The sequence below is a fragment of the Chinchilla lanigera genome, unplaced genomic scaffold (genome assembly GCF_000276665.1).
Source record: "Chinchilla lanigera isolate Chin_1 unplaced genomic scaffold, ChiLan1.0 scaffold00023, whole genome shotgun sequence".
NCBI classification, from domain to species: domain Eukaryota; kingdom Metazoa; phylum Chordata; class Mammalia; order Rodentia; family Chinchillidae; genus Chinchilla; species Chinchilla lanigera.
Window position 1 is genome coordinate 28,360,101 of NW_004955424.1, and position 10,365 is coordinate 28,370,465.

Below are 10,365 nucleotides of genomic sequence, written 5' to 3' on the forward strand. Positions count from 1 at the left end.
TAGACACTGTGAAATGATAGGAAACCACTGAAGAGTAAAGGGCAACTGGGATGTGGGAAAAGAGAAGGGAAAGAAGGAGAAATTTTGTATGTATGTATGTACAGGATGGTTAACATGGTTGTTCTCCTGTCCTCTATTTCTATGCTGATAGAAACTGTCAGTGAGTCTTTGGTTGACCAGTATCGCATGTCTCTATCTGTTTTCATGAGAAGCCACTTTGAAGATATCAGTATGTAATACAACAACCATTGTTAATTCCCTACCACTTTGTTTGTAACTCTGTATTGTCTGTACTGTGCTTGTGATATGTTGTAAAATGTTGTATGTCTGTTAATGTTTCCCCCCTTTTATCTTTAAAATAAAAAAATAAAATAAAATAAAATTAAGCTCATACACCATACAGAAACAAGCAGTAGTGTAGGTAAGGCCTGTGTGTCAGTTTGTCAACCCCTAATTTATAGCATCCTTTAAAAAAATCTACCTGCTGCCAGTAGTCAATTGAAGAGTCTTCTTTAACATCTTGTTTATCACAGGGTTATTTTATTCTTAAAACCAGTGTCTATGGTTTTAACAATGCTTACCAGGGATAATATGCCCAACCACAGGGGAGTGGATAGCATTGGTATATTCACCCAAGGAAATACTGTACAGGAGTGAATTTAATGAAATAAAGGTAATACATTTCTACTTAAAAATATAAATTGGATTTCTAATAAAGAAATTAGGAATGTTTAAAAAATGCCAAAATATTTTAAGTAAAAACATATCTCATGAGGGGTTATCAGTCACAAATATGACAGGTGGGGAGTAGTGAAGGGAAGATTATTTGATGGAAAAATAGCAAGAGAGAGAAGCTACAAGTCAATTCCTCAATTGTAATACTGGGGGCTTGGGTCAATACAATTTCAGAGAGGAAAATTATTTCCTTTTCTGAAAAATGGACTTAGAGAGTGAAGCCATGGAGGCCCAGGTCCCATGAATCACAGACTTGACTGGGAAAAAGTAAAAGGGTATAAACTGTCAGTCTTTTCAAGCCAATAAAATGAGTACTTCAATTAATAACATTGAAACTGTACATTTACCTAACTGGAATGACTCAGACCTTTCGCCTTTGTTTTTTAAATTACCTCTATAAATTAATGTTATAGCAGGCATCACTCCAATAGATCCAGGGAGAAATGCTACACTAATTTGCACCAATGCCTTCAAACCTCACTGCAAAACACTGATTGCTTAAGAATTTAAAAATGAAGTTAGAAATAAACAAAGTAACACATGGCACATAACTTCATGGAAGCCATCTTAAAACTAAAACTGCAAGTGTCCTTCCAGAACTTGTTTGCCAGTATTAAGAGGCTCATAGCCCAAAGCCTGGGGGCAGGGCATGTGAGGTGGTATAACTGTGGCAGAGTTAACCCTTCTCTATGTTACACCCTCTAACTCTTTCTCAAGGTTTTTTCCTTCTAAGGATATTTACTTCAATGTGTATTGTAGAGGACCCTAAAATAGGTCCTCATTCACTCCAACATATATTATGCAGTCTTTCTAAAATAGTACTCTTGATTTTTCCCAAATCAATATTGTTCTCCAGTGTTCTAGGAAAATTAAAGTGAAATTATTTGAGGCTCCCACCATGTGCAGGGAAGTTAGAAGCAAGTGTGGATAGAAAGCAAGTTAGACACAGAGCCTACCTTTAAGCATTTACAACCAGTGAGGAAGACATACTTATAAACAATTGCATAAAGTAGGCTATGTGAGGCTGTATTCACCAAATACCCTACAGTCTTGGTGGCTTATTCCTTCCTCGTGTTACACATCCATCCATCCATCCATCCATCCATCCATCCATCCATCCGTCCATCCATCTTGTGTTGACAGAGGGGCTGTCTGAGAATGTGCCACATACAAAAGAGGTTATGGTAATGTATGTGCTGGCTTTTAAAGTTCAGGAAACACATGTTACTACTACTAGTGTTTCACTGGCTAAAGTAAGTTACATGGCCACACCTAACCCAAATGGGAATGGGTGTGCAATTCTTCTCTGTGCCAGGAAAGAGAGATCTGTGGATGACCTTAAAGAGAGTACAATAAGCAATTACTGGAAAATAAAAGGAAAAGGGAGGAGGTACTGGGGAACAAAGAATGCTTAAATATGTCTAGGACACAGGAGTCTTCAAGCAGACCTGTGGCCCTTTAGCTGGAGCTAGAATGCCTGCATCAGATGAAGGATATGGGGTGAGAAATCTGGGCTGAGGAACAAGGTAGGCAAAGGTGTTGAGGCAGGTGTCTGGGGACATCCAGAGCCCCAAAAAAGGGGAACCAGGAAGCATATAGAAAGTTTAGGTGAACATAGGATAGAAAAAAATATACATGGTAGTTTGGAGTCAAGCCATAACAAATGCAAATACTACTCTAATCAGTTTCAATTTAGAAAGCAAGAAGCCACCACAAAATTGATTTGTGAATTAATAACAAGCAGCTTGACAATTTTGAGTGATGTTATCCTCATCAAAGTCTCACAGCAATCCTTACAAAGAACAGTTCCAAGTATAATAATGCATAAATTAGTACCTATGTCATGGCAGAGGAGGCTTGAATTCAAATCTCATGCTATATTCACTAAGTCACATTACCAAGACACGTCTCAAGCTGTACTTTCCTAATCACTGGACAAACATTTACTGAATGCCACCAGGGTACAAGCTGGGCATATACTGATGATTGAGACACTTTAATCAGGCATGTTAAAGTATCCTTGATGAGATAAACAAGAATAAAATACAATGAGTTTTGGGGTACATATGTCAAAGAGAATCACAAGAGTGTAAAAAGAAGAAAATGAGTGGTGAGAATGTTCAAGAAGCTATTGAGAAACCACTGAACCAAAGTAATGTGAGAAGAGATACCTGAGGGAGGATGGGTAGGGAAGTAAACCCAGATGTTGAGATCAGCCACCCCACAGGCTAGCAGCAGCTGTGGGTAGGGCAGAGAACAGCTCCTGGGTAGGTCTGGGAAGGAACTAGAGGGAAGAGCATTGGAGAGAAAAGATGGATGCTGGCTCACTGAGGACAAGGACGTTGCCTCTCAGTAACAGTAGGTGCAGATGAGAACCTTCCTGACTAATGACTACCACCATTCTGGAGATGCTGAGTCTCAGGCAGCTGCACATATCTAGAAAGGAGCTAGAATTTCTGTCTAGGGTTCTGAAAAGAGGTTAAGACAGATTTGGAAGTTACCAAAGTCACATCCACTTGCTTCCCCGGTTTAGGCCTCTCAGTGACTTCTACACTCCTGTGTTTCCTTCACCCCTTCCTGGTCACCTTTAAAATATCATCATAAATTATACTTTTCCTGGTTGTCAGATGCCCCATGGCACAGTTCCTACAGCCTGTGCACTCAGCCTGAGGCTGCTGGCTTGGAGCACATTGCTTCTCATTAACCCAAGAAGCCCAGCAATGCTGTGAAATGATAATGGGCTTTTCTGCCTTCCAGTAATGAACATAATGGGTTGATCAGTTCTTAACAATTAACTCAGGGGAATTACCTTAAATGTTATGAGTTTGTGTTTACTGAAATAATGGATTTGGTAAGACTAGTTAAGTCTTTTTTTTTTTTTTTTTCTGGTACCGGGAATCGAACTCACGACTTTGAGCTTGCCAGGCAGGCGCTGAGCCTCTGAGCTAAATCGCCAGCCCCCGACTAGTTAAGTCTTAATAGTTGGAGACAGCATATTTTAACAAAAACTGTGTAAAACAATATATTTTGATAAAGGATTTACTGGCTAAGACAATCTCAGAGGGACAATTCTTTCTCACATACTAAAAAACTAAAACAGACTATATTTATTCAATTCCTCTTTTGAGTATGATGTTTAGGTACCTGAATATATGCAGATTAAATTAAAATGTGCATTAAAAGATTTTATAGCCAACATAATTTTAAATGTTTGGCATATTTTAATATTACCAAAAATATTATGCAATGATGATTACAAAATCCTAATGTTATACAGTTTAGATCATTTATTTCTCAAAATAGAGCAAAGCACTGGTGTTTACTTGAAGTAAAGGGAGGTTGCAGGCATGAAGACATGAATCAGTCTGGGAGCTCCACTGTGCTGACCACCTATAGCTGCAGAGGTGCACAATGAGGGCCAGGCAAGCAGGTAAAGAGAAGACACCCAGGCTCCCTAATCACTACAGTCTGACAGTGGGACAGATGGCCCTGGACAGCTGGCCTGATTCAAAGCAGACAAGCAGGCAGGACTGAAGAGGAGAACCTGTCCTTCTCAAGGCCTTAGGCACCAGGTGAGGCCCAGGAACAAGGCCCAGTGTTGCAGGGATGGGCTAACAGGATCCTGACAAAGTGCCAATTCGAATAAGAAGAACATACTGTAAAAGCCCTGATTCCTAGGCCCGGAGGTGGGGAGGAACACAAGAACCCTTAGGTGGACAGTGCAGGCTGGGAAGGGGTTAGAACTGTCTCACCCAGGGCTGTCTGGGGAGCTCAGCCAGAACACACTGCACAGAAAGGATGCAGGGACCCAGTCATGGCTGTGATGTGAGCACTGCAGAGATGGGGCAGAGGGCTGTCTTGAACTCACACAGTGAGTGCTTCTGCACTACTGTTGTGGGATACAGAACATTCACCAAATGAGTAAAGTATTTACAGTTTACCAAGTCCTTTTCACACGTGCATATACAAATGAGGTGAATTATTCATGATGAGAGTGTGCTTATAGTTGCCTTCATTTTGACATTTTTATATCTTTTCTGTATTATGCTAAATATCAATGTAAGTTTTGCTTTAAAATGATGGATTTTAAAGCACTGGTCTCAGTAAGTATGGATTAGTACTTATGAAAACAAGAAAAGGAAAAACCTCGGTTGTTACATGATGGTGTGGTCACTGCCTGGTTGATTCACCTGAACTGCTGCCCAAGTATAGAGGAGCAGTTCCAACTTCATTTAAATGACTCTACACTCCTATTGTCCCAATTTTTAAAATAGTACCCATGGTGAAATGCCTATATTATTTAAAATGATTTCAATGGACACATTGGGTAACCACAGGAGCCTGAAAACACTTGTTACGTAGTAAAGGATTTGGCCTTGCCTTAAAAAAAGTCTGACTTCTGCCCTTTGCTTCTAGGGAATACTCTTGAGTGTCACTGCTGATAGGAATGCCTGCTTGCCTCAGGGTCTTGAGTTACACAACAATCTAACAATATGACTTGGAGTGGGGCCCTGGCCATTCCCATATAGACTTTGGGGTAAGGTCTGGCACACCAGAGAAACCAACCACAGGACTTTGAATCATACAGTATCAGAGGATCTGGAAGGTGACAATAAATATATGGCATCAGTCACAAAAGAGTGCCAGCAGAAACTCTGAAAATGAAATTTGGGTATGCTCTCTGGTCATCAACACTGAGAATAGAGTCACACATCAATACTGGGTGAGAAATGTACTCTGACCCCCGGGGAAAGGACAATGGGAACTTTGTATTTCAAACTCTCTGGAACTCTGCCCTGTACATCTCTCCCTTTTGCTGATGCCAACTTTCACTTTCCTTGTAATAAATAACCATAAGCTTACCAGCATTCAAATAAAACTATCTTTGCTTTTATTTTAGCCTCATTTATGATGTCTTGGTTTATAATAGGAAAAAGAAAACAGAGTATAGGGTTCAGTACTATCTGCAGTTTCAGGCACCCACTGGGTGTCACAGACCATATCCTCTGCAGATAAAGGGTACTATAATAATGAACTACTCCCAAGACTCATCAAATAGTAATATACAAGATCATGATGCCTTAATTTGCTTAAGATATGTGTGTCCTAAACAGATAAATTAAGACACTGTTATACATATTGCTAGTTGTGCAAGGGTTAAAGAGATCTTCATGCTGGTCCATATCAACTTCTCTCTTCTTTGAGCTCCTACAGTTATAATGTCTACCCTACCACTGCTAGTCAAAGTGTGTTCTTCAAACCAGTCAGACCCTGAACAGGTAAGGTTTATTACAAATACAGAACTGCAGCCTATCACAGCCCTGTAAGGTGAGCGTTTACCCTTTAAGAAGATCCCCCTGTGACTACCTGGCCACAAGAGAAGCTTGATAGGTGAGAAGCCCTCGTTGGAATCACTCACACCTGCTGCCTGGTTGGGTTCTACAAGGTTTATTCTGTGTCTCCACTTCAGGTCACCAAAAGAGACTGAAATTTTCTAAGTAGGGACTGAGGTGATCACTAGAATCTTCATTAGGTGCTTAAATCGCTGACATCTCAGCCTTTGGCACTGAGCCAGTGACAGACACTTAACCAATGTGCCTATGTTTACTATACTCAATTTGTATTATAAAAGAATTTAGTAAAATTCTCCTTAAAATAGAGAGTTCTCCAAGTGTATTGTAACATAGGATTCAATTCAAAAAACGAAACCCTCACTTTACTCAATGCTCTTTAAAAGACATAAATTATATAAATATGAATTCTTAAAGTGGGAGCATTTTATTTTTCTTTAAGAAATAGATTTTCCAAAGAAATAGGTCATTTAGCTTCTTTATTCTCCTCATGTGTTATTTTGAGTGCAATGAGTAAAGGTTGAACAGAATAGGGAAATTCTGGAGAAGATATTTTCTCTGTGATCAGTCATTTTTAGAAGCCATTAATCAGACTGATTCTCAAAGGGATTTCTTTTGGTTAAAATTAGAGAGAGATGTCATATATGGATATGATATCCCAGGATTTTATTTATACACTTATTTGATTTTGTATCATCCATGCCTCTCATTTCTCTCAGAAATCCTTTAAAATCTTGGTCTCAAAGTTTCTCATATAGACAGATTATAGCCTCATTCACATGTATAATTTTATCTAGTACTCAATGTTTTTAATAAATATGGATGACGAAAGCGCCTCATCTAGATTATGCTTCTGGCTCTATAGTGTTGCAATTGCAGCTGCTAATAAGTATACCCAGGAAATACAGATTAAGCAAATTCCACCAAAGCAGCTTCTTCCTAAGCCAAATGAGTAACTGCATCCAAAAAGTCTGGAGATCTAGCCAACCTCTGCCTCTATATGCATCACTGTTTTCACCAAGGACCAGGAATCAAACTCACTCAATTATTAAAGGTTGAATACGGGGACTGGATGCTAAGAGACACTTGTAGACATTTCCTCAGATCACTACCAGGTGCAGGACAGTGCACATGGCTTGTGTGCCAGGGGACTGAGGAGACTGGACATTCCCTTGGGTGCACTCCTGGTAGGGAGTGGCAGGAAGCTCAGCCATACTTTTCAAATTGGCTTTCCCTCCCTCCTCTTTGGGTACATGAAATAGGGATGTGTTTGAGACAACTTATATACAGTACTTCTTTTGTACCCTCAAAGAGCTTACAATCTAGTTCAGGAAGGTAAACCAATTTAGAGAAAGAGCTGACAAATGCTACTACCTAGTGAGAATGACATGGTAAATTGTAAGCGAAAGACTACAAATGACAAAGAAGTCTTTTTTTTTTTTTTTGACAAAGAAGTCTTTAAAGTGGTTCAGTGGGAGCTGGTGTAGTCAAAGAACAAATAATTCCTCCTTAACAGAACTAATATCCTAAAAATGCTTAGTTGCCATCATACAAACAAGGGTAAGCCCTGGAGCCGCAACCCACTTCACCTCCCAATCCTTCAGCATTTATAAAACCCAGCACTGATTACACTGGTCACCTAAGGACGCCTAGAACTTTTTACTACCATATTAAAGTTACTTGGGCTGGAGAGTGCGGGCCCTTCGGGGCTGGTGCACCCAGGCGCGGAGGCGCCCAGGGAGGCAGCCACAGGCACCTGCTCCTGGAGGCTGCGGGTCTGGTGAGCACGGGCCCTTCGGGGCCTGAAGCACCCGCCCGCACATGCGTCGTGGGAGGCAGGCAGGCCGCATGCGCCCGCTCTGGGAGGCCGTGTGTTGGGGAGTGCCGGCACTTCAGGGCCCGGCGCACCCGGCCATGCAGACACCTGGGGAGGCAGGCAGGCCACAGGCGCCGGCACCGGGAGGCCACGTGGCTGGGGAGTGCAGGCCTTTCGAGGCCCGGCGCACCTGGCCGCCTAGGTGCCTGGAAAGGCAGGCAGCAGGCACCCGGAAAGCGGCCTGGAGACTTGTGCTGGCCCTTAGGCCAGCCGCTGCCCAAAAAACGCCATGCCATAGAGAAGCACTGACACAATAGGCCCGCCCAGGGATGTGCATGAGCCATCCTGACATGGAGAAACCTCTGGACAAACATGCCACACAGTGGGTCGCTCTTGGCCTTGCCCTTGAGAGCCAGAAAGGACCAGGGTCAGCGGAGGAGCAGCTGAAGAATAAGGACTTGGTGAACACGAGAGTACTGACGCCCGACGACTCAGAGATCGAGCTGACTGGGGACACAGGAGCCATTAAGGAGCTGGAAACCAGGAGGACCTTGCACAATACCTGGGGAGAACCCCTGGAGGCCATTCTTCCCCTAACTGTGTAGGCTGTGGTAGAGAAGCAAGTGGCGCTCCGAAGAGGTCTGCACTGAGACTTCATGGATTACATGGGTGCCCAATATTCAGATTTTGAAGAACTGCCTTCATGGAGAAGGTACGTGTCTAGGTTATCTGCCTGGGGACACTTTGTACCTGATGGTGCTGAGACTGATTAGCAGGCCGAGAATTTCATCCACATGTTCATGCTGCCTGTGTTGATGGTTAGGGAGAGGACACTAAGTGGTTGCAGGATCCCAATGTGCTGAGAGGTTGGACAGAATACCTCTCTGCTTTCTTAGACAAGAGGCATTGATAAAGCATACTTCCCTGGATCCCAGGTCAGTAGAGAGACAAACTATTCTTAAAGATAAGCTTATTACTCAGTCAGCCCCAGATAGTAGAAAAAAGATACAAAAACTGGCTTTTGCCCCAGATAGCTCACTTGAGATGTTAGTAAGAATTGCCTCCTTAAGTTTTTTATAGCTGTGAGGAGGAGGAGGCCAAGGAGAGAAAACAAAGAGACCAAGAAAAAACAGCTGCCTTTGTTGCAGCACTAAGAGAAACAGACCCTAAATCTGATTCTCTGGGCCCCAAGAAGAACTCATTGACTACATTCATCTGCTACTGCTGTCAAAAGCCAGGCCATCTCAAGAGGGACTGCCCTAAGAGGCCCCCTGGGCCATGCCCTGACTGTAAAGGTGACCACTAGAGGTTGGACTGTCCTCTGAAGCCAAGGCCCCAGAGCTCAGACCCCTCCTACCAGCTGGTCCAACAGAAATGAAGGGGCCCAGGGCATACTCTGCCTTCTCCCTCTGGCCAGACCATTATCTTCAAGGAGGAGCCCCACGTAATCATGACTATAGTGGAAAAAGTAAACAGCCTATTGCTAGACACTGGTGCTAGTCTCTAGGTCCTTCTTTTCAATCCTGACCTTCCTTCCAGCTATCACACCTCAATGAAAAGAGTCACTGATGAGGAGGTAATCCGCTATTTTTCACAACCCTTGGGCTGTAACTACTTGTTAGATCTTTCTTGCATATCTTTGTTTTCCTGAGAAATCACTTTGAAGATACCAACGTGTATTACAACAGCCCTTGATAATTTCCTACCAATCTGTCCATAACTCTGTAATGTTTTTATTGTTCCTGTGCTATTTCATAAATGGATGTATGTTTATTACTATGTGTTTTCAACAACAGCCATTGAGAATAGTCAATGATTATTTGATTTATCACTCATGTATAACTCTATTTGTTTTACCTAGAAACCACTTTGAAGAAACCAAAGTATAGTACAACAATCATTGATAATTTCCTACCATTTTTGTCTGTAATACACTAATATTTGTCTATTTGTTTTCCTGAGAAACTATCTTGAAGGTACCAATAGGAAAAATAACAACCATTGATAATGTCCTACCACTTTGTCTGTAATTCAGTAAATCCCCCATTACTATGTTATCCTTCTTTTACTCTTTTAAATAAATTTTAAAAAATAAATAAAGTTACTCTAACTTACTTAACATTTACAAATGGCCAAGACTTTCCTCCACTTAAAGGAAAAAGGGGCATTGTCCAGGATCTGTTGGACACAAGCAAATTTAATAGGGACAACATTAGGTGTGTTGGTTTAGGGGATATTTTGCAAGGGGAACAATACAATACAGGACATATTTTATAAGATTATGTATAATAGTCACCCAAAAAATGATATACAAACTGGGGGCACAGCAGGTGACCCATGGCCCCACCGCCATTACAGTCTGAGTCTCCGCCCTCATTGCCCCCAGTGCAGACAGGAGATTCTGACTCAGAAGGCCCATGAACTGCTAACACTGGGGTTAGTGTTCAGGTCCTACCTGCACAG

The 10,365-nt window shown here is 41.9% G+C and overlaps 1 protein-coding gene across 6 annotated transcripts in view; it reads right to left on the minus strand.

Annotated features, from left to right (window-relative positions):
* Nucleotides 1-10,365, minus strand: part of Eml6 (echinoderm microtubule associated protein like 6) — a 336,360-nt gene that overhangs the window by 234,814 nt on the left and 91,181 nt on the right. The window lies entirely within an intron of this gene.